Source organism: Oryx dammah, unplaced genomic scaffold, assembly GCF_014754425.2.
Source record: "Oryx dammah isolate SB20612 unplaced genomic scaffold, SCBI_Odam_1.1 HiC_scaffold_14, whole genome shotgun sequence".
Classification (NCBI taxonomy): domain Eukaryota; kingdom Metazoa; phylum Chordata; class Mammalia; order Artiodactyla; family Bovidae; genus Oryx; species Oryx dammah.
Window position 1 is genome coordinate 18,864,570 of NW_024070198.1, and position 22,904 is coordinate 18,887,473.

Here is a 22,904-nt window from a genome sequence, read left to right on the forward strand (position 1 = left end):
TCAGATGTTTGTATACAGACATACCTGTGAAGCATCCAATCAGATGTATTCAGCAGGAAGCTCAAAGGCAGAAGAGAGAAACAAGCTAGACAAATGTACTTACCGATGACAGCAATAACTGGAGCTATGTGATTGGATGAGCTTATATAAGGTATACGTAGAATAAGAAAAAAGAAAGACTAGGAAAGAACCCTAAAGGATATTAACATTTATGGGATGAATAGAGGACGAAGAGCTTGTAAAGGGAAATAAAATGTGGCCAAAGAGACAGACAAGGAGCCAGGAAAGAAGAGTGTCTCAAAGTCAAGCATCTACCATCAGTCTCCTCCTCCAAGGGGCTTTCTTCATCTTCCTGTGGGTCCTGATGGTCATGAAGCTTGCTGAAACTTGATTTGCCTAATATTACTAGCAGATTTGGGAATGTATTTATTATAATTTTACATTTGTTTCTTGGGGCAGCTGGGAGTAAACAAGGCAGATTGTTCATTCTTTAGGTCTCTGTAATGTCGTCCAGTATATATCATTAAGAAGGCCCAGATTCTGAACCCTGGCTGTACACTAGCATCATCTGGGGAGTTTAAAAAAATACTGATAAATGGGTCTTACCTCTTGCCTAGGAATGTTGCATAGCAATCGGAATTTTTAAAAGCTCCCCAGGTGATCCTAAATGTGTAGCCAAGACTAAGAACAATTGACCTTAATTAAAATGGCTTCTGATCTTGCATCAGTTTCCCAATAAAGGACATGCATTCATCTCTAGAGAACTGCTTGGTTTAGCTTAATGGAAGAAGTGAAATGGCTGAGCAGGCTTTTGAGAAATGCAAGTGAATGGAGCAAGCATACCCATTTGTGGGGGTCGTGGAGATGTTGGTGGGACCACAGCAGATAGTTTCTCATGTACTGCCAAGTATTCTGACATGTGTTGTCTTAACTGTCCATTGTTGGACATAGGGTGGTTCTCTAGTAGCAGCACCAAATAGAAAATTATTGATAAGAGTATCATTCTCTAGAATTACTGACTCATCACATAGGGAAAGCAATAGGTGATTGCTTAATATTAGGCTCAGGGAATTGATGGCCCTCCCTTGTTGAATCATTTTATCAACAAATCAGCGCCATGACATGTAACACTGCAAGGCATGATGCTTATCCATCCTTGAAAGGCATTTTAAGAAGGCTGTCTGTGTGATGCCATTTTTAACATTTTTTCATATTATTAGAAGAGTGTGGGTGTCATTCTACCTCAGCAATGTTTCCACCTTTTTCTTGTCACGTCTGCCTCTCTGTCTTTCTTTGATCCTGGCTCTCACTGTTCCATACCTCCCTTCTTCACTCTTTCCCTCCACTTCCTTCTCTTTTCTTCTCTGTCTCCCACACATATGCTTCTTTCAGTTACTTGGCACTTTGCCCTAAGCTCTTTGCCTCTTCTTTTAATTTCCATATTCACTCCTGGTTTTACACACTATTAAGTACATATTTCTTAGCTGTGTCATCCACAATTCTCCCTGAACCTTGAAGTCTCACTTTAACTTTAAGAGGAGGCATTAATGGCAGCAAAGTCCTTGATTGGACGAGTATGAAATCTGAAATTCAAGCTCCACCCTGACAGTTGTATTAACTGGAATAAGCCACTTTAACACTGATAAGCTTCAGTTTCCTTATCTGTTCATAATCTTGACTGCATATGGTAGAATCATCTGGAAAGCTTTTTAAAAAATTCCAATGTCAGGGTCACATTCCAGATCAGTGAAATCAGAATATGTGCTGATGAAACCGCTGCCAGTCCCACTTTCCTCTGCCTAAAGAGATATAAGAAGATTGTTCTCAGAACCCCCAAATTCTGTCCCATCTTCTTTTGCCTCTATCACTTCCAGCTCTGCTTTGGAGAAGCTTTCCAATTTCATAGTTCCAAGGTTCTAGGTTTTCAAGGCTGAGAGAAAACAAATAGGGATAGGCAAATAGCACTAAGGATACAATTAAAAAGGAGTCTGAAAGGACAGGCCGGAAGGCATATTTACTTCAACCGCATCAGTAATCATTTGTATGAAGCAAATGTTACATGAATGAGTAAAAGATCCATTCATGTAACAAGGAGCATGGAAAAGGAATAAGATGTATGCATGGGAAACTTTAGTGAAAGGGTAAAGCCCTAATTTAAGGGCCAAGCAGAAATGTTAACATGAATCAAAAGTTTAAAATGTTGAAAAAAAATCAATGTTATAGAACTACTGATACTGAGACACTAGAAGAACTGTCAGGGATGGTCTAACTCAGCAGGTTTCAAAGGCTGGCCTGCGAACTCCAGGGGATCCGAGACGTTCATGGGGTCTGTGAAGTCAAAACGATTTCCCCAGTACTAAGTGATTATTTGCCTCATTCCCAGGTAGCGCGAGTGGTAAAGAACCTGCCTGGCAATGCAGGAGACATAAGAGACGTAAAGTTGGATTCGTGGGTCAGGAAGATCCCCTGGAAGAGGGCATGACAACCTGCTCCAGTTTTCTTGCCTAGAGAATCCCATGGACAGAGGAGTCTGGAGGGATACAGTCCATAGGGTCACAAAGAGTTGGATACAACTGAAGCGACTTAGCAGGCGTTCGTGCACATTTGCCTCATTACTATGTTGCATTTAGGCTGATGGTGGAAAAGCAACAGAGGGTAAAAATAGAGCCTTGGCACACATTAAGGCAGTGTCACCAAACTACTAGCAGTTGTACTCACCAACACACACTTGCAGTGAACAGTAACAACAAAATCAGTTTCACTTAAGGATGTTCTTGATGAAACAGTAGAAAAATTATTTATTAATTCTTGACCCTTGAATTGTTTTAAAAATATTCCCCGTGATAAAATAAGTATGCAAAATGGACTTCTACCATGCAACAAACCACAAGAAGAGCTCAAGAAGGGCTTATGTGACTGACTTCTAGCTAAACTAACTGCTTTTTTTTTCATGGAATATAATTTTTGCTTGAATGAATGATTAACAGACAAACTATAAATAGTCAGCCTTGGGCATTTTAACAGACATTTTGTTCAAAATCAGTGAAGTGAGTCTCTCACCTCAGGGAAAATGACTTTCAAGCGAAGTTTAGAATTTTAGAAAACTTTGAGCTATCTCTGTGAGTATGATAGCTTCCCACTAATTAAAAACTTTCTTGATGAGATTGGTAGAGATGTCAACAAAGTGATTTTTTTTCATATTATATAATTCAATAATAAAATATGTGGAGGATCCATATAGCTCAGTGAACCAATATTTTCCAAATGACCAATGAATGATGTTAAATACACAATCATGCATGAGTAAAAGATCCATTCAAATAACAAGACAGATGAATAGATTTTAATGCAACAAAGTATAAAAAGTTCATTGGCAGAGGTCTGGATTCCACATTTCAATTACTCTTTGAAAAATCACTGCTAATTGACATAGTATCAAATAACAATATCTGAATCATCTGAAAAGCCTATTGAATAACTCCCTTTTACAACTACATGTCTGTATAAGTACAAATTTTCTTCATATGGTTCAACAGAAACAATATATTGCAGAAAACTGAATGCAGAAGCAGATGAAAATTCAGCTATCTTCTGTTAAACCAGACAAGAAACAGATTTGAAAAACAATGTAGAACAATGCTACTCCTCTCATTAATTAATTTTTTGTTTTTGAAAATACAGCTATTTTATTTATGTGTGTGTGTTAATCACTCAATCATGTCTGACTTTTTGCAAGCCCATGGACTGTAGCCCGCTAGGCTCCCCTGTCCATGGAATTCTCCAGGCAAGAATACTGGAGTGGGTAACCATTCCCTTTTCCAGGGGATCCTCCTGACTCAGGGATTGAACCCTGGTCTCCTGCATTTCAGGCAGATTCTTTGGCCATCTGAACCACCAGGGAAGCCCAGTGTTACTTATATTAACATTTAATGGAATTTATTATTATTTTTGAATGAATTAATACATAAATACTTAAATTTTTCTCAGTTTTAATTTCTATAAAGTAAATATTGATAGATTTAATCCACATATCTTTGGGTTCTTCAGTTATTTTTAAGAGTGTACAGGGAGCTTGAGATTAAGAAGTTTGAGACCTGCTGTTTAATATGACAAGCTATTGGAAGACAGGAAATGTATGTGTTTAGCTTCATGCATCACACTCAGCCTTATCGCCCTAGCACAGCATTATGTATGAGCTTTATGATAGAATGGAAAAGAAAACAACACTGACAAACCAATCAGGCCATTCATTTGTACTTTAATTCAATGAGATATTTATTACTGTTCTAGGTACTATTCTAGGAATGTAGCAGTGAAAAAAACAGATGAGAATCCCTTTTCTATGGAGCTTTCCTCAGAAATTTGGGTTTTAGTCCTAATCCTGATCCTAACTCCTTGTATCAGTTCAGTTCAGTTCAGTCGATCAGTCATGTCCGACTCTTTGCGATCCCATAGATTGCAGCATGCCAGGCCTCCCTGTCCATTACCAACTCCAGGAGTTTACTCAAACTCATGTCCATCGAGTCGGTGATGCCATCCAACCATCTCGTCCTCTGTCCCCTTCTCTTCCTGCCCTCACTCTTTCCCAGCATTGGGGTCTTTTCAGATGAGTCAGTTCTTCGCATCAGGTGGCCAAAGGATTGGAGTTTCAACTTCAGCATCAGTACTTCCAATGAACACCCAGGACTGATCTCCTTTAGGATGGACTGGTTGGATCTCCATGCTGTCCAAGGGACTTTCAAGAGTCTTTTCCAACATTACAGTTCAAAAGCATCAATTCTTCAGTGTTCAGCTTTCTTCATAGTCCAACTCCCACATCCATACATGACTACTGGAAAAACCATAGCCTTGACTAGACGGACCTTAGTCAGCAAAGTAATGTCTCTGCTTTTGAATATGCTATCTAGGTTGGTCATAACTTTTCTTCCAAGGAGTAAGCGTCTTTTAATTTCATGGCTGCAGTCACCATCTGCAGTGATTTTGGAGCCCCCCAAAATAAACTCCTTGTATAACTCAGGTAAATAACTGGATCTTCTGGGGGTTTAGTTTTTCCATACCTGACATGAAGAATTTGGAGAGAGTATATCTAAAGGCCCCCTGAATTCTATGATTCTAGAACTTTGACTGGGCATTTCAGAGTGACTGTACTGATTCACCTGGAATGTTGCTCTTCATTATCACCTTGGACTGCAAGGAGATCCAACCAGTCCATTCTGAAGGAGATCAGCCCTGGGATTTCTTTGGAAGGAATGATGCTAAAGCTGAAACTCCAGTACTTTGGCCACCTCATGTGAAGTGTTGACTTATTGGAAAAGACTTTGATGCTGAGAGGGATTGGGGGCAGGAGAAGAAGGGGATGACCAAGGATGAGATGGCTGGATGGCATCACTGACTCGATGAACGCGAGTTTGAGTGAACTCTGGGAGTTGGTGATGGACAGAGAGGCCTGACGTGCTGCGATTCATGGGGTTGCAAAGAGCCAGGCTCAACTGAGTGGCTGAACTGAACTGAACTGAACTGAAACCCTCATCCAATAGGTCTCTTTTAAAATATCATTTCTTTAAGTAAATTGCCCCTGAATCCTAGGTTGGCATCCCTTATATTAATAGTACCTAGTTATACTCTACCCTTTTAGGCCACTTATCAGACTGTAATTTTTTGTTCAATATCTGTTGTATCTATTGGACTGTTAGCTCCCTGAAGGCAGGAACTGTGTCTGCCTCTTCACCAAATGCATGGAACAGAGCAGGTGCCTAATAGATACTCATAGAGATCCCATTCTATGTAAAATTTCACTTTTCTCACTAATACTTTCTAACCATCTCTCTTACTATTTTAAAGAAATTATTCTCATTTATCTTTATGTTACATGCTATATATCTTAGTTATCATGTTTATTATATATTGTGAGGGTGGGGCTATAAAAATTCCATGAGAACTAGAATAGTTTTTGTTTCCTGTATATCCAGTAGCTAAAAGAGTGCATGGAGTGTAGAAAGAAGTTAATAACTTTTGTTGAAAAAATGAATAACTTTATTGCTTGAATAAGCCATCAATGGTAGAGCACATAATGAATCATTTTTAAGCTATGGGTTGGATTTGGATTTATTCATACATATGTTTTACTCTAGTTTCTCTTGTGCTTAAAAATATACATTTGTGTGAATTTTGAACAAGATCATGAGCAAGGACTGTGATCTGTAAATGGTGTGACATAAACTGGCCCATGTGGTAAAGAGTGTGTGACCTTGACCATTGCTGGACCATGAGGAAGATGGAGTGGGCCAAAAGCAATTATGGTTGGCTTGACCATTCCATAAAACCATTTATAAGTGTGTCTTAAACACATTTTTGAGGAAATCAAGAGCATATGAAGAAAGCAAAAGAATCTTTCTAGACTACATGCATAGAGAGAAGAGAGTCCAAAGGATCTTGTAGCAGTAAACCAATGATAAAAAACATAAACTCCCTCAAAAGCATGTAAATAATTTAAATGGATAATGTTTGCTCTCTGAAAATATAGTTTGCAAGATGAAGCAAAAGTTAAACAGTAAGAAAATTAAGTAAACAAAAGTAACTAAACCATAGCACATTAAGACTTATAATCCAGTTAGGAAACAGCAAGTTTAAAGTGCAGAGTTTCAAATGTATCCACCATGATATAATTGAATTCTAGATATAGAAAGGAAATATCAGGATAATTAAATTTAAGATTGTATAGACTTAAGGACTGTCATATAAACTGTATCAAATTATAAAGGAGAAGTAAGAACAATGTGAAGAATAATAGCTATTCTTTAGAAATAATCCTTACTTAGTATCAGATGACTACTTAAAGAACTTTTTATTAATTCTCTTCATATAATTTTAAAAATGGGGTTTCAATGTGATAATTTAGTGTGGCATAAATGTTTATAGTCACTACAGTTGGAAAATAGTTTTCTACTTTTCATAATTTTAAAGACTTTAACACTAGAATATCCTTATACTGCTGAAGTGTTAAAAGTTAAAGTGTTAATCTCTCAGTCATGTTGGACTCTTTGTGACCCCACAGATTATAGCCCACCAGGCTCCTTGTCCATGGAATTCTCCAGATATGAATACTTGGTGGGTAGCCATTTCCTTCTTCAGGAGATCTTCCTGACCCAGGAGTTGAACCCAAGTCTCCTGCACTGCAGGCAGATGTTTTACCACTGAGTCACCAGGGAAGTTCTAAACTGCTAAGTCAGGGTTTAATTGCCAAAATTTAATTTTTCAAAGTTGAACTTTACTCCCCTGAAATATGCTGCATACGTCAAGTTCCGAACCATAGAGAAGCATATTTATTGAAACATTGCAACTGTCTCTGCAGATTACTTAAATAATATCTAAAGTGACAGTATTGAAACTGACATGTCCATGTCCAAGAATTCATTTGAGTTCAGGATTATTTGAACTAGACAATTTCCAAGAAGTAGGGTAAGAAGTCTTTTTCCTCTATAGTAACTCAATTAAAAGGCTTATTATGCACTTATGAGAATCTAGGCATTGGAAATACAGATATGGACACTACATAATCCCTGCTTTCCAAAGCTGATGGTCTCATAGGATGAGAAAAAATTCCTACAAAAAGTACAATATAATGAAAGGCCATATCCATAAAAGGCCAAAGCACTAAGGCCACAGAGAAGTATATATTACTCATGTCTAATAGCTCTTATAAAGCTTTTGCCATCATCTTGATTCTCTGACTTAGTGAAGAATGTCAATAAAGAATATACTGTTAACAATGGGTGGACAAACTCCTTTCCCCTCTATCTTCCTGCACAAATTCAGAGATTCAGAGATGGATACTATTTTTAACCTTTAGGTAAAGAGGTGCAAGAGCTCCTTTGCACACTGATATGGGCCCAACATTGTCAAAATCCTATTTAGCAAATTGAGAAGCTGAGACAACAGGCCCATTCCGCTACCCTTAATTCTACAATCAAGTACTCTAGCATCTGGATATATCTTATAAGTATGAAGAAAAACAAACACATTAATCATCCTGTAACAATCATTTTTCTCACTATGGTAGGTAAGAAGGACATGAATCTTTTGATGCACCTCGTGACAGCTCTCTATTGAATTCCTTACAGTAGATTCCCAATTTTCCCTGTTCCCACAGAGGCCCCTAATTTTACCTTTGCCCACGTGCCACAGATGGCCTCAAATTTTATTTTACTGCATGTGTGTATGCTAAATTGTTTCAGTTGGACTCTTTGCGACCCTACAGCCTGGCAGGCTCCTCTGTCTATGGGATTCTCCAGGCAAGAATCCTGGAGTGGGTTGCCATGCCCTCCTTCAGGGGATCTTCCTGACCCAGGGATCGAACCCACATCTCTTACGTCTCCTGCATTGGCAGGTGGGTCCTTTACCACTAGCACCACCTGGGAAGCCCCATTTTACTGCATAGTTTTAGGCTATCTGACACAAGTATCCTAAACTTCTATTCTGAAAGTGGAAGTCACTCAGTTGTGTCTGACTCTGTGACCCCATGGACTACACAGTCCATGGAATTCTCCAGGCCAGAATAATAGAATACTGGAGAGGGTTGCCATTTCCTTCTCCAGGGGATCTTCCCAACCCAGGGTTCAAACCCAGGTCTCCTGCATTCCAGGCAGATTCATTATCAGCTGAGCCACCACGGAAGCCCAAGAATACTGGAGTGGGTAGCCTATCCCTTCTCCAGCAGACCGTCCAGATCCAGGAATCAAACCAGGGTCTCCTGCATTGCAGACAGATTCTTTACCAGCTGAGCTACCAGGGAAACCCCTCAAAAGCCATGTCAAAATCTTTATTATCTTACAGTGTGCTAGTCTAGACTAGAGATTCTGGAATCAAGTTACTTTGAATGAAATCTTGTGTATAATACTTGAGACCTCAGAAAAGTTGTTTAAAACTCTAAGCCTCAAATTTTTCATCTGTAAAATGAGGAAAACGATAGTGTTTACTCCATAGGATTTTAGATAAGATAACATACATAAACTACTTAGAATAATTCTTGATACTTAGCAAAAGTTCAAAATAATACTGTTGTTATTATCTCTCCACTGCCGAGAATGAAGTTTCCTACTTGTTAAAATGCCCCTTTATTCTAGCCTCCTTCATAAATCAACTCCTTTAATTATTTGCATGTTATATCTTGACATTTCCATTAAGCCAATTCCCTCACTACATCAAAATTCCATTTTAAGAACCTGTTTCCTCACTCCTACTATAGTACTGTGACTCTTCCTCACAACATAGACAAAGTTCTTGAAAAAATATCTGCAACTCCTGCTTTCTTTTAAAATCACCTACCCTCTGGTTCCCATGTCGTCAGTCTGATGCAAGAGTTCTTTCTCATCACAAGTGAGATTCTCATCACCTAACATTAGGGTTTTACTGAGTCATTCTTCTCCACCTCTGCATTTAACGTTGTCAATTTAACATTGACCAACAACTGCCTCCTTCTTCAAACTCTCTTCTTTGCATTCTGAAATCTTCCATGGTTCCTACTTCAGACTGAGCCTCTCTTCTATCTCTCTTAGATGTAGTTTCCTCAAGTTGTCCTTAGCTCATTTCTACCAGCAATATCATCTGTTCCCAAAGTTCAGCTCTGCACATCTGACTCCCAAATCAATGTCCCAGCCCAATATCTGCCAAAATCTACACACTTGTGTTTCTAACTGAGTAGAGGATATTTGCACCTGCATTTCTTGTAGCACTAAGAACTGGACTTGTCCAGTTTAAATCTTTTCCTTCCAAAGGAAATTTTCTTATTTGACCTCCTTATCCCTATTGATGATTGTTGTGAACTGAATGTTTATGTCCTACTTGGATGAATATGTTGAAGTCCTAACCCCCCTGTGTGATGGTATTTGGAGATAGGGCCAATGGAAGGTAATTAGATTTAGATGAAGTCATGAGAGTGTGGCCCCATGATGAAATTAATGTCCTTAAAAGAAGAGGAAGAGCGAGCAGAGCTCGTTCTCTCTCCATCCTGTGAGAACACAGGGAGAGGGCAGCCATGTACAAGTCAAGAAAGGGGCTCACCAGGGACTGACTCTACTGGCACCTTGGTGTTGGACGTCTCAGGCTCTGGATCCCTGAGAGACAAATGTAGGTTGTTTAAGCCACCTAGTGTACGGCATTTTGTTACAGCAGCTTGAATTGACTAAAGCCATGATTTTCCCTGTTGACCGCCTTTTTAAAACTGTCCTTTGGGAACGCATGTACACCCGTGGTGGATTCATGTCAATGTATGGCAAAACCAATACAGAATTGTAAAGTAAAATAAAAAATAAATTAATTAATTAAAAAAAAAACCTGTCCTTTCTCAGCATCCATCCCCACTCAGCTGACAAGCATTTTAGATTTGAATCCTATGGATTTGCAATGTCTCTCAGATCCATTTTGTTTTTAGTTCTGCCACTTACTAGCTGTACGACTTTGGGCAAGTTACTTAATCTCTATAATGGGAATAATAATAATTCTTATTCAGAGGGTTTTATGACACAATATAAAACAGAATGCTGCCTGGTGCATGATAGGCACTACTACATGAGTGCTAAATGAAAGAAATGAAATTAGATATAAGGATATGCATTTAAGGGGAGAAATTCTGGCAGGAAATGAAGATTTGTGAGTTATGATCCTAGAGGGAGTGATTGAAGTTGTGTGAATTATCAAAGAAAGTATGTAGTAAATAAAAAACAGAAGAGCCCCTGCTTGGTGGGCCTTTTCTCTTATTTCAAACTGTCAAAATTCTTCAATTACCACATTTCATCAATTCTAAAGTGATTTAACATCTCCTGAAAAGGAATGCCTCTTAAAATCAATGACATGTCATAATTTAATTATCGGAATTCTTTTTGTTCTGAGTGGGGAATAAAATAGTGGTGTATCTCTCAAATGACAGTATCTAGATTTTATGAGATATAAGAAGTGTGATCTCTCTTCTTTGAACATTCAAGACACACTAGATGAGCTTCCCCTATCACGTTTATTCCAGTCTTCCTATATTAGAGATGTCTGTCAACTATTAGACTGTGAGGCCCCCAAGGATCAGGAAAGCCCCTGATTCTCCTTTTAGTTTCTCCAAGGACACATTAAATGACTCTGCCTGTAGAAGGAAAACAATAAAAATTGCTTGATTTAAATTGGATTAAAAAGCAGGATACCACTTATTTGTAGCATTTCTGATATTTTGCAATTAGCCTCATCACTGTTCCCACCCCTTAGTTAAACTGACATATATAAACACACTTATTTGCAGATTACTAACATTATACATGATTCAAAGCATCTGCCACATGAATTCCACAGATAGCTGATTATCTGAACTACTTCAAGAAAACATATTCCTGTCATTCCTAGGAATTTAAAGGATAGGACCAGATATCTTACCATAAAGTTATACTGAGAACAGAGAACAATGTTCACACATATATTAATGATTAATTATGCAAATTGTGGTAGATGCTTATTCTTCCTGAGTGATCTCAATTTGCATTGTCTGTTCTTTCTGCCTGTTTTGGAAGCTGTATTCCTTTCTTTTTGACATGTGTGACTTTGGGTGGCCCTTATCTGTGTGTTCAGTCTCCCAGGATCCCCAGGGGTCAATTACATTCCCAGACATGCTTCCTTAAGTGGTATAAAGGGCTTACCTCTCCCCTAAGCCTACACTTTACACAGAGAAAACTTCAAATTTGGCAATGGCTGGGTGAATTCTCATGGTCTATTCCAGCTCACCTTTCTTACCAGCCTCTTCTCTACCACTTCAAGCCCTGCCATCCCATTGGACAAGCCCTGATTTCACCTCTTTCCTTTTGGATCCTCAGATCACACGCAGTCATTGGCCTTCCTTCTTTTTCGAGGCCTTAGGCTGCTGAAGCCTCTCTAGTCACAACAGAAAAGAGAATGTACTTGTCCTCACAATGACTGCTATTGTGTTTTTCTCTGTGGCTCTTCCTGTGCTGGTTGAAGAGTTGCTTTTCCATCCCTCTGGAACTCTTTTGTCCAGGTGGACAGCCAACCGTGCCTCTGCCTGGTCAGTCCTCTAGCCCCTGTTTCTCTTTATAATATGATCTGGCTTCATGACCTTGTTCATTAGTACTGTGTCCTCCTCAGAACTCACCAAAGATCCACACCAAAGATCCACTTCGGGTACTCTCCGTGTTAAGTAAGTAGGGATGTAGCCATGTAATTGTCACTATGTGACTCCTCAGTTCCATTTATGTTGTCTCATCATCTACAGAGTAGAATTCAAATTTCTTGGCACTGCATCCATTGGCCACCAAAACTCAGACTCATCCTGTCCTTCAATTCTTATATCTCAGAACATTATACACTGACTCCTACATAGGCCACCAGATGATCAGACTAGTCACTATTTCCCAAACTCACCATATACTCAGGCACCTCTCAATCTTTGTTCCTGTTGTTTACTTAAGTCTGGGATTTTCTTCCTTCCTTCCTTTTTTACCTCTAATTCTTTTTTTTTTAATTGTGGTAATATGCATATAACATAAAACTTACTGTTTTAACTACTTTCAAATGTGTAATTCAGTGGTACTACGTACATTCAAATGGGGCAGTCATCACCACGGTCTATCTGTAGAATACTTCTTATTTTGTAGAATGGAAATATTATACCCTTATACCCAACTCCCCATTTGCTTCCTACCCCAGCTCCTGGCAACCACCATCTACTTTCTACCTCTATGATTCTGACTTTTTAAAGTACTTCTTCATGAGTGGATTAATATGGTGTTTGTCTTTTTTGTGACTGGCTTATTTCACTTAGAATAACATCCTCAACACCAATGATGTAGTATGTGTCGGAATTTCCTTCCTTTTGAAGGCTGAGACATAACCCATGGCATGCACACACCACATTTTGTTTATCCACTCATTTGTGCACACTTGGGTTGCCTCCACACTTTATCTGTTGCAAACAATGTGGCTATGAACACGAATGGATGTACAAACATCTATTTAAATCCTCTCCCTCCTTTTTGCCCATTGAAATCCTATTCATTCACCCAAGCCTAATTTAAGCAGCACCTACTTTATGAAGTCTCTCAGTTTCCACCTGGAAAGACTTTCTCTTCCTCTATCCTTCTACTCTTGTATTGCTGTATCTACATTTATTTTATTGTGTCCTGAATAATTATTTTCACTTAACCATCTAACGCCCCATAAAATTACATTCTTTGTGATCAGGAACTCCATGTTCTTACCTCAGTATTCCTTATATTTCTCCCTACAGTGCTTTGTAATGTTTATTCAATGAATGACTACACAAAGGCAGAGAGTTTGTTTATAGCTAAACAAGTATTACAAGGCTAAATCAACAGAAGGATAAGTTGAATATCTAGAAACTCTTCCAATTTTGATTTATCTTACATTAACTAGGAAATCTAGTCAGTTACAAAAGAAAGCACACTGGTTTGGGAATTAAGAAACAGCAGTGTTTGCCTTGGTTCTGCTTTGTCTCTTCTCTGGCTTAGTTTCCTCATAGCTGGATGACGGGTTGCTCTACTTCAGTATTTCCCAAAGTGTCTTGATTTTTGCAATGTTTGCACAATACCTGTGCTTTATTTGCTTAACAGTTTTTTTTTTTTTTTTCAATCAACCCAGGCCTAACATGACTAGCAACTTCAGCCTCATCCTAAATAAGGCTATCTGTGAAACTGTGGTTTCATTGTGTTAGCTGTAATTTTTTTTCTAACATAAACTAAAATAAATATAACTGTGAAAGTAAGAAAAAAATCTGTGTACCATTAAAATAACTCCTTATGCCAGCAGTGGCACATGGACCATTCTTTATGAGGTTTTGGCCTAGGTCCTTCTTGAGGTCCCTCCCAGCAAAAACAGTTCTGTCTTCTCTGGGGACATCATGCCCCACTTAAGCCATTTAGCAAAGTGCGTTAAATGCTTCTTTGGGAAGGAGTGAGCAATAGCCCCAGGGAACGCAATGTAACTTAATAAGCCTTCCAGCACCTTGAACGCCTGGGATTCCACCCTCTTTATGCCTCCCCTCTGAGCCCTGCTGTTTGCACATTCTGCCTTTTCTGCAACCTCCCCTTTCCTGCAGGGCCCTCTGTGTTTGGCTGCCCAGATCTCCCCTTCGAGGGCTGTTTATGTTTGCACACCCAGCTTGTCCTGTGGACTTGTCTAACTAAACTCCCCTTTGAGGGCTGTATATTTTGGCACTGTCTGGCTCTCTAAGGGATTCTTTTGTCCATTAACACCTCTTGTCTTGTAGTTATACCGAAGTCTTTGCTCCTCTTTCCTCAGGCAAATAAGTCCTTACTATTCCGTTCTTAACGATTCTTCTGTGCATTTCCGTTTATTTTCTATACCTTCTACAATAAGTTTGTATAAAGTTTATAATAAAAAGCTATAAATTTTATTTTTCAAAAATGTGAACAGGGAAAAAGTGAAGGGGACATCTGGTTATAGATGATGTAATAAAGGAATTTAAACTTCATTCCCCTCCTTCAAAACCCACTGACAAAAACAGAAAGAGTGAAAAACAGCATTGAGAAGAAGGGCCATAATCCACGGAACCAGGAAACAACCACAGTATGCCATCATTAGCACCATACACCATAATTACCATCTTTACAAGCATTAAGCTGGTTCACTAGAGGTAGAATAAAGCCAGTCTTGAAAGTATATTCTTGTTAGCACTAAGAAACCTAAGGGCACAGGTAGGCCACCAGAGAAGTGGAGACTGACCCTACCAGAGACTTAGCTCCCTACCCAGAAAAGACTACATGAATAATAAACCATGCTGACTTCTCACTTTTATTGTTTACCACATGTACCTCTAGCCAAAAGAGACTGGTGATAATAATGCGGAGGGTGAGCTTATTAGATTTTAAAAGAGTCTAGATCTAAGGATTTACTGTGAGCTACACTGACCCCTGGGATACAGAGAACAGAGGAAGGAGCATACTTTCAGAGCCAAGGAAATATGAATTTGGTGGAAGGAGGTATAAACAAAGACTCTCAATAGCAATTATAGATCACCCCCCATAAGCATATTTCTTCAGCAAAGAGAAGGCCCTGATCAAAGATGAGTAATAATCAGAAAAGGAGAAATAAAACTCTCATTATTTACTGATAATATTATCATGTATGTAGAAAATCCAAAAGAATCTACAAACTATTAGAATTAAGTGAATTTAGCAAGATCATTAGATATAAGGCCAACATATAAAAATCAATTTGATTGCTATATATTAGCAACAACTATATAGAAAAACAGTATACCAATACAGTATACTAACACATATATATGGAATTTAGAAAGATGGTAATGATAACCCTGTATGCGAGACAGCAAAAGAGACACAGATGTACAGAACAGACTTTTGGACTCTGTGGGAGAGGGAGAGGGTGGGATGATTTGGGAGAATGGCATTGAAACATGTATACTATCATGTAAGAAATGAATTACCAGTCTAGGTTCGATACAGGATACAGGATGCTTGGGGCTGGTGCACTGGGATGACCCAGAGAAATGATATGGAGAGGGTGGTGGGAGGGGGGTTCAGGGTTGGGAACTCATGTACACCCGTGGCAGATTCATGTCAATGTATGGCAAAACCAATACAGTATTGTAAAGTAAAAAAAATAAAAAATAAAGAGAAAAAAAAAAGAGAGAAGGTTGAAAAAATAAATTAAAAAAGAAAATAAAACAATAAAACTATAACATAAACAAATATCAAATACCTAGGAATATATCTAATGAAAAGTGGGTATGGCCTCTACCTTGAAAAACTATAAAATATTATGGAGAGAAACTAAGAAACCTAGATAAATGAAGAGATTTATCAGAGTGATGGTATGGAAGACATACCATGAAAAAATGCTAATTCTCTCTAAGGTAAACTACAGTCATAAAGCAACTTCTATCAAAACTTCAGCAGGTGTAACTGAGCCACTCTGCTGTACACCTGAAACCAACACACACTGCTAACCAACTGTGTGTGCTCAGGTGCTTCAGTCGTATCTGACTCTTTGTGACCCTCTGTCCATGGGATTTTCCAGGCAAGAATACTGGAGTAGGTTGCCATTCCCTCCTCCAGATAATCTACTTCTAAGTCCTTCAGTTCAGCATTACTCTCTGCATTTCTGAGCACATGCAGTATAAATTCAGCACTCTTTTTGGGCCACCTATCCTGCGTCCAGTCCCAGTGTTTGGCCTGTGCTCACCTACCAACTCCATCACTGTAATGACGGAATGGTGCGCATTGTTTCTTTAGGTGACAGCCTTCAGATACTTGATGGCTTTTTGGATATGCATACCCAATCACTAGTGTTCTTAAAGTGAACATGAAGATTTGAACCTCTTGATTTGCATGATTTTGTGGGGGTTTTCTGGGTCAAGTGAATAGCACATCATTTTTAGAGGTCATTGCAGGCTGCTTACTTGGAAAAAGAAAGCAACAAGCTGATTTTAAAGTTCACATGCAAAAAGATCAAATGCCAATGGCCGAAAATATCCAAAGCAACCTTGAAGAAGAAAAACAAAGCTGGATTAGCTATGAAGGCTTACTATAAAGTTATAGTAATTAAGACACTGAGGTTTGGGGGCAAGAATAGACCAAGTAACGAATGAAAGGTGATTCAGAGTCCAGAAACAGATCCTCACATAAACAATAACCTGATTTACTACAAAGGCAACATTGCAGAGTATTGGGGAAAGGATGATTTTTCTCAGTAAATGGTGTTGAGACAATCCAACATCCATCTGGAAAAATATTTACTGACCCTACCTTATATCATACAATAAAACAATTCCAGATGGATTGCAGAGCTAAATATGAAGGGTAAAACAATAAAGCTTTTAGAGGAAACATAGGATAACATCTTTGTGACAGTGAAGTTTGCAAATATTTCTTAAATAAAACACAAATGATTCTGATCATAAAAAGGAAATTGACAAATTGGTGTTAAAGTTAAGAGCTTGTGTTTATCAAAAGGTACACCTGAGGAGTGAAAAGGCATGTGACTGAGTGGGACAAGATACACAGAGTACATTTATCTCTCAAAGGAATTCACATCCAGAATATAGAAAACAAAGGATAGACAACTAGGTAGAAAAATGAGAGAATAACTTGAACCTCATAAAATAGGCTAACTGGCCAATGAATATAGGAAAAGGTTTTCAACTTCAATATTCATCACGGTGATATACATCAAAACCATAAGGTTAAATCCACTACACATCCGTGAGAATGGCTAAAATGAAAAATAAAAATCATGGTTGACAAGGTTGTGGAGAAACTGGAATAGTCATACATTGCTGGTGGGAATGTAAATCTGTACACTCTAGAAGTTTCTATTAAAGCTGAGCATATACCTATTTTATGACTGCTACTTCATTCCTAGATATATACTTAGTAGAAAGTGTGCACATATGTTCACCAAAAGACATCTACTAGATGTTCCTAGCAGTACTATATGTGTAACAGTTAAAAAACTGAAACTGAATGTCTTAGAACAGTAGAATAGACATCAATTGTGCTACATTCACATGGTGGGGTATTATACAGTTGAGAAGGAGCAATCCACACCGACATCCTGAAACATAATGTTGAATGAAAGAACCTAGACACGCACAAAATAAAATACTACATGATTCCATTTATATAATGTATAGAAGTGGCAAAATTATTCTGTGATATTAGAAGTCAAGATAGTAGTTACTACTGAGACAGTAAGGACTGGAAGGGAGCATTTGAGTAATGCTCCTGAATTGCTGATAATATTCTGATACTTGATCAGAGTACTACTAGTTACATGGATGTGTTTGGTTTGTGAAAATTAATTGAAAATTTGCTTAGATATGTGTACATTTTTGTATATATGTTTCTATAAAAAGTTTTTAAAGAATCCTACTCAGTTTCTAATATTTCACAAATGGGAGATTTCACTAAAATATATATTTGTGATTTCTCTTGAAAGCATTTTAAGGTCTATCCATGGTGGCTCACCTGAGGAACCCTCTGTGGCTGTGCAGAAGCTGTGCCCATCAGAGAAGGCTCACACTGTTACCCTCACCTTACTCACCCATGTTCCCTGTTCAGTCTCTGTAGGCATCTGAGTTCATCCCTGAGATGAAAGCCATTCTGCCAATTGGTTCTTTAGCTCAAGTCAGAGTCCCAGGATAGATCCCCCTCTTGCCCTGAATACTCCTTTCTCCTCTGTCCAATTGTGCACCCCACCACCAATCTCCACTCCCAGGTGACGAACATCAGCATACCTCCATGTCTCACACCTTGAAGCCTCCTCTCATGGCCTGCACTGGGATTTATCTGCTGATGTTCAACCTTCCATTCCACAACCCCCTTCTGACTCCCCTTATCCATATCTCTATTTTCACTGTCATCCATCCACTGATTCAACAAACATTTACTGAACAGCTTTACATGCCAGACTCTTATCAGGGACAGGTGAATTAAGGGACAGTCTTGCCCCTGAGAGACCTACACTCTGATAAGAAATAAAGACAACCTGTGAGTATCACTATTCAGAGAAAGCATTATATGTTTCCTGGAAAGTTTGAGAATAATTTGAGACAAAGCCTAGATTCTGTCCTTATTTGGGAGAGAGTAAATACTTCAGTGTGGCTGGAGGTACTAAAGGGGAGCAAGGGGAAGTAAGGCTGGAAAATAAAGTTGGGGTCAGATCTTGAAGGGTCATGGTGCCACTAAGGACTTATTTTGTTTTATAGGTAGTACAGACTATTGGAAGGTTTTGAAGAGAGTGCAGAGCTGGGGTTATAAAGATTCTGTTTCATCCATGATCTCTTTTCTCACTCTCTAAATCCCTAGGTCACCTCGGAAGCTCTACCTATCACTACTACTGATTGCATCCCTAAATCTCCATGAAAATCTTCTCCTCCAGACAGACAGCAGTCCTAGGAACTGGGAATGATGGTCACAACTTGCTTCTTTCTCCCTGCTGCTGCTGCTGCTAAGTCGCTTCAGTTGTGTCCAACTCTGTGTGACCCCACAGACGGCAGCCCACCAGGCTTCCCCGTCCCTGGGACTCTTCAGGCAAGAACACTGGAGTGGGTTGCCATTTCCTTCTCCAATGCATGAAAGTGAACAGTGAAAGTGAAGTCGCTCAGTCGTGTCCGACTCTTAGCGACCCCATGGACTGCAGCCTACCAGGCTCCTCCATCCACGGGATTTGCCAGGCAAGAGTACTGGAGTGGGGTGCCATCACCTTCTCCTCTTTCTCCCTAGTCCTTTGTTAATAAGATTGCAATCTCCTGAAGTATGAGGCGATGTGTGCCTTCTTCTCCCAACCAGTTTTTAGTGAGATAAAGAGCAGGCAGGGGAAGGGATGAAGCCACACAGGCCTGTCTCTGCCCTGAGATGCACTTCATGGGTGGTCCTGGGCCTGGATCCTTTCTTTGGGGCCTCCTGATAATCCCTGAGCAGCCTGAGGCCAAAGCCTAGTCCTGTTCCCATGTAGGGCCCATCTTCTCTTTGCCTCTCAAGCCTTTTCTTCTCTGAGTGTATTTTCTTGTTCTACCTCAGGAAAACTTCACCTTCCTGAGAACACTCCTACTATAACCCCTTCATAGCTGAACAGCCATTTATAGTATACTAAGCACTCAATCTTACCGGAGCCTCACAGACACCTTTCAAGAGGCCCCAGAAAGGCAATGATTAGATCTTTTGACTTCAAATCCATTGGTTGTTTCTGGTATATAATAGATACCAAAAATATTTGTAACATGAACAGACAAATGATTTGATGTACATTTCAATCTCTGTTGAGGATGAGTTTATTTTTTATTCATTTTTCTCTTTGTTATTTGATTTTACAAGAGGCTTGACATGGAACATCTGATTTTAAGATGATCTTCTGTGCTCCAGCTATCATATAAGTAGTTCAGAGGGTCCTGGATTTTATTTTTTTTAATATTGTTTTCAAAAGGATACATGTGTTCCTCAAAAATTTACACAGAGAATTACCATATGGCCCAATGATTCCAATTCATCACTCAGTCGTGTCTGACTCTCTGTGATCCCATGGACTGTAGCCTACCAGGCTCCTCTGTCCATGGGATTCTCCAGGCAATAGTACTGGAGTGGATTGCCATTACAAGTTTTTATATGCACCTATGTTTTTATGTTTCTCTCTCACCTATAAGCCTAAGAGAACCATAAAAACATAGGTGCATATAAAAACTTGTAAATAAATGTTCATAACAGGCAAAAATTGGACATAAACATTCATCAACTGATGAGCAGATGAATAAAATGTGATACCTCCATTTAATGCATGATTATTTAGCAATAAAAAGAAATAAGGTACAACTGTATGTTACAAATTGATGAACCTTGAAAATATCATGCTAAGTGAATGAAGAAATTAATCAAAGGCCATGTATTAAATGATTAACTCTATATGAAATGTCCATATTTGGCACTTCAATAGAGATAGAAAGCAGATTAGTGGTTATTTGGGGCTAGAAGGGTGGGAGACAGATAGGGAGTGCCTGCTAATGATTACGAGGTTCCCTACTAGAGTGAAAAAGTTGGCTTAAAGCTCAACATAAAGAAAACTAAGATCATGGCATCCAGTCCTATCACTTCATGGCAGGTAGATGGGGAAACACTGGAAACAGTGGCTGACTTTATTTTTCTGGGTTCCAAAATCACTGCAGATGGTGATTGCAGCAATGAAATTAAAAGATGCTTACTCCTTGGAAGGAAAGTTATGACCAACCTAGACAGCATATTAAAAAGCAGAGAGAGATATTACTTTGCCAACAAAGGTCCATTTAGTCAAGGCTATGGTTTTTCCAGTGGTCATGTATGGATGTGAGAGTTGGACTATAATGAAAGCTGAGCTCCGAAGAATTGATGCTTTTGAACTGTGGTGTTGGAGAAGACTCTTGAGAGTCCCTTGGACTGCAAGGAGATCCGACCAGTGCATCCTAAAGGAGATCAGTCCTGGGTGTTCATTGGAAGGACTGATGTTGAAGCTGAAACTCCAATACTTAGGCCATCTGATGTGAAGAGCTGACTCATTTGAAAAGACCCTGTTGCTGGGAAAGATTGAGGGCAAGAGGAGAAGGGGACAACAGAGGATGAGATGGTTGGATGGCATCATCGACTCGATGGACATGTATTTGGGTGGACTCCGGGAGTTGGTGATGGACAGGGAGGCCTGGTGTGCCGCGGTTCATGGGGTTGCAAAGAGTTGGACACAACTGAGCAACTGAACTGAACTGGGGTGACAAATATGTTCTAAAATGGTTGTGGTGATGGTTGTGCAATCCTATGATGATACTAAAATCACTGAACTGTACATTTTAAATGAGTAAAGTATATGGCATGTAAATTGTCAAGCTATTGTATAAAATACATGTTCATTAAGCAAAACTTAGAAAATATATACAGAAGAAACAAATTACCCATCATTCTATTATCCACAGATAAACCACCATGGACATTATTGCTGTTCTTCCTTCTTACCTTTTTTATGTGTGTATACACACATACACACCCAAACACACACACACATGGTTAGGGTAATTTTCTAAGTTTAAGTTTTCAGGCTGTGTGTTTGGAGTGATAGTGATCAAAGGCACTTTCTATAGATGCTAAGAGCAGAGGTTCTGGACTCAGGTATGCTTCCTGAGTCAAGAATCTTGCTTCTGCCTCTAACTTGCTAAGGGGCCTGGGCAAACTCCTTAACCTCTTCAAGCCCTCCCTTTCCTTAACTGTGACATGTAAATCCTGATAGCTACTTTCCATGGATGTCATGAGAATTAAATGCCATGAGGATTAAACAGAATTTTTCTTCATTCATACCTCAGTGAAGACCAATTTGTTTCCCTCAGTTGCAAGGTAGTCTGGTGTCACCAGTAACCAGTTCAGATACACTAGAAGCTAACTGGTACTATTGTCCCTACTTCATTTAAACAGAACAGTTCTGTCTCCGGGAAACTTGCAGTAAGTACAGTGGTGAAGAGCACAAGCTCTAGATCAAACCTCCTGGGACAAACTGTGCCTCTGTTGTTAACTTGAGCAAGTTACTTATCTCTCTGTGACTCAGTTTTCTTATCTATCAGTTCAGTTCAGTTGCTCAGTCGTGTCCAACTCTTTGCGACCCCATGAATCGCAGCACGCCAGGTCTCCCTGTCCATCACCATCTCCCGGAGTTCACTCAGACTCACATCCATCGAGTCAATGATGCCATCCAGCCATCTCATCCTCTGTCGTCCCCTTCTCCTCCTGCCCCCAATCCCTCCCAGCATCACAGTCTTTTCCAATGCGTCAACTCTTCTCATGAGGTGGCCAAAGTACTGGAGTTTTAGCTTTAGCATCATTCCTTCCAAAGAAATCCCAGGGTTGATCTCCTTCAGAATAGACTGGTTGGATCTCCTTGCAGTCCAAGGGACTCTCAAGAATCTTCTCCAACACCACAGTTCAGATGCATCAATTCTTCGGAGCTCAGCCTTCTTCACAGTCCAACTCTCACATCCATACATGACCACTGGAAAAACCATAGCCTTGACTAGTTGGATCTTAGTCGGCAAAGTAATGTCTCTGCTTTTGAATATACTATCTAGGTTGGTCATAACTTTTCTTCCAAGGAGTAGTAAGCGTCTTTTAATTTCATGGCTGCAATCACCATCTGAAGTGATTTTGGAGCCCCCCAAAATAAAGTCTGACACTGTTTCCACTGTGTCCCCATTGATTTCCCATGAAGTGATGGGACCAGATGCCATGATCTTCATTTCTGAATGTTGAGCTTTAAGCCAACTTTTTCGCTCTCCTCTTTCACTTTCATCAAGAGGCTTTTTAGTTCCTCTTCACTTTCTGCCATAAGGGTGGTGTCATCTGCATATCTGA

General features: G+C 39.3%; 1 protein-coding gene across 1 annotated transcript in view; it reads right to left on the bottom strand.

Moving 5' to 3' along the window:
• HPSE2 (heparanase 2 (inactive)) overlaps nt 1–22,904 on the bottom strand; it is a 702,164-nt gene that overhangs the window by 66,886 nt on the left and 612,374 nt on the right. The gene's annotated exons all lie outside the window — the stretch shown is intronic.